Here is a 3,248-nt window from a genome sequence, read left to right on the forward strand (position 1 = left end):
TTCCGCGAGAACCGCGGAAAAAAAAAATGACATAAAAATTAAGTAATTCATCTTTGGGAGTGTGCGTTGAAGGGTCGCCTGACTAGTTTAAATATTCAGCCAAATAACAGGGCTCTGCCGAAATCCCTCTGTGATGATAGGGCTGCAGCCGCTCCTCCGCCTGCTCCTCGGGTTCAGCCTGCTTGATGTGCGCTACCCGCTCCTGGCCACAGCTCCGTGCGCTTCCTGTTTACCGCCGAGCATCCAGCTGGGGAAGGGGGGGGGCTCTCAGGCTCCACCTCAAAAACCAAATCAAGAATGGGGGGGTCAATGTCGCTATAAAGAAATGCGTGACTGTAAAAGATAACAGCAGTGTGGAAAATTAAGACTTTTGAAACCCGTGCGTAATTGCATGCGTCACGGCGCGTCTGTTGCTGGAAGGACGGTGGAATCGCAGGTTTTCTTATTTCTGACAGTGCCTATTTTGGGAGAGACGCCAAGATCGTTTTTTGGCCTGTGGCATGTGCCACCGCGACCACTGACATACCATGGCATATCCCGTTCAGGTGGAACGGCATATGCCGTTCAGGAACGGTAACTGCCGTTCAGGTGGAACGGCAACTGCCGTTCCCAACATTGGTAATTGCAGTGTTGGGAAAGTTCTTTCTACGTGAACTAGTTCAAAGTTCAGTTCACAAATTTTAAAATGAACTAGTTCAGTTAAACGTTCATAATTCAAAATTTTGAACTAAGTTCACAGTTCCAAAAAACTACTACTACTAGTTCATAGTTCTTTTTTTCAATATGTTGCTGTGAGCTATTCGTTTTTTCTGGTATTTTGAACATTGAGCCCCCTTTGTGGTTTGTCTAGGATGAAAAAGCGTGGTTAAATCAAGTATTGTAGCGAAATACAGTTTCCATCGTATTTTATTGCACATTTAGCGCATTTTTAAAATCCTATTGATTTCTGTTGGATGAGTCATTGTTCGTTGGCCGGAAACGGAAAGGGGGGGGGGGGTGTTCACGTTTGGTTGTAGTCTTTTCGCTCAGTTCTAGCCCTACTAATGAGATGGAGAACCGAGCGAAAAGACTACAACCAAACGTGACCAGCCCCCCTTTCCGTTTCCGGCCAATAAGCAATTTTTCTATGAGGCATTCTAGTCCGCTGATTGTACATATTTATAATTTGAAATTCGTCTCAGCCTTTATACGACAGATACTATAGGGTCTATAGCATATAACCGCTTTTTCTGATTACAGTTTAATGTAACAGTAAGCTGGCAACACCGCAACTGCAAATAAACCACACGGAGATTACCATGGAAGCCGGTCAAACAACACGGCGATCGATGTTGATAAACAAATAACCCCCCAATTGAACGAAGTTAAACCGAGTGAGCGTGCCGTTCACATACACCAGAATGACCGAGTTCACAGTAACGTTCATCAGGCAGTAATACAGTGCGTTCAGTTCACGTTCGCCCAAAATATGAAGGGCACAACAGGCACAACACTGGGTATATGACACCAGCACGCCCCGCCTCCTCCGTATAATTTCAAGACAAGTATTGCCGTAAACGTAAAGCTATACATATTTGGTCTTTATTGACACTATATCACAACATTACGCCGTAAATAAAGGGATTTATGAGTTTCTCTTGTCCGTTCTGTTGTTAGGTTATGTGCGATCTGCTTGTTGTTGCTTTTGAATGCCGGACTTGGGCTCCGCGCATGTCATCCAGAAAGAGATGAGAGCGACAAGAGCCGCAATCATGTCTTGTTGTGCGGTTGGTTGCACAAACCGTTATAATAAGACTAACAAAACGCAGAGTTGTACAGGATACCATCAACTCGCACCCCATTTAAGGCAAACAGGAGACGTCTTTGGTTACAAGCTATCAGAAGAAGCGATTGGAACGAGCAGATGATTAAAGGCTTGGCTTACTACCGTCACCGGAGCAAGTCCGGCTGTTTTCAAAAGCATCTGTCATTTCAAAAGCAACAAACAGATCACACATATCCTAACAACAGAACGGACAAGAAAAACGTATAAATCAATTTATTTACGGCTTTATGTTGTGATATAGTGTCAATAAAGACCAAATATATATAGCTTTACGTTTACGGCAATACTTGTCTTGAAATTATACGGAGGAGGTGGGGCGTGCTGGTGTCATATACCATTGTTGGGAACGGCAGTTACCATTCCTGAACGGCAGTAACCGTTCCTTAACGGCATATGCCGTTCCACCTGACAGCAGTTACCGTTCCACCTGAACGGCAGTTACCATTCCTGAACGGTACCATAGCATATGCCGTTCAGGAACGCCATGTGCCATGGTATGTCACTGGTCGCGGTGGCACATGCCACAGGCCAATAAACGATCTCGGCGCTACTGAATTTTGGGATGTTCTGAAAAGCTACATGGTGTGGCCGATGCAAAAAAACATTTTTAATAAGGGATCATCTGCCATAACATCGCGATATCTTGTGCCTGCATTCTCTCTATAACCTAAGGCAGATAATCCCGCATTTGGATGGGGAATCCAATAACTAGTTGCCGGGGCCTTCTTACAAACCTTATCAATATCGTTCAATATGAATCTGATCGATCGATTTAGACATTTACCAGAGGAAACTAATAACAATTTCCCTACGACAAGGGTTGTTGGGTGACATTTGACTCCCCAGGATTTTGGCGGGATTACATCTTAAATCTGTGCTAATAAAGCATTTGAAAAGGGAATTATTTATATATATATATATATATTATTATTGGAACGTCGCGAAAATGTGCCCACATTTGCATAATTTGGGCTTTTCAGCATAGATGCATAGCAGATGCAATGCCATTAGGAGGAGCTCTAACAGTCTGAAAACAGAAGCACAATTATGGTAATTATAGTGGTTTAGTTGGGTATTATTCATCAAATTGTAAACGATAAAGATGGCATAGCATAGGACGATAAAAAAAAAGTAGTGTATGTATGACCCGATGAGATCATGAAATTTGTTCACACCACGGCAAGCGAAAGTGTGCGTCTGTGTGTGTGTGTGTGTGTGTGTGTGTGTGTGTGTGTGTGTGTGTGTGTGTGTGTGTGTGTGTGTGTGTGTGTGTGTGTGTGCGTGCGTGTGTGTGTGTGTGTGTGTTTGTGTGATAGAGAGAGGTGGGGAGAGAGAGAGACGGGGGGTTGGTTGGGGGGGAAAGAGATAAAGGGGGGAGAGAATGAGACTGGGAACATTCACGAAATATTTTATCTACATTGCT

The sequence above is a fragment of the Pollachius pollachius genome (assembly GCF_949987615.1).
Source record: "Pollachius pollachius genome assembly, chromosome: 1".
NCBI classification, from domain to species: Eukaryota; Metazoa; Chordata; class Actinopteri; order Gadiformes; family Gadidae; genus Pollachius; species Pollachius pollachius.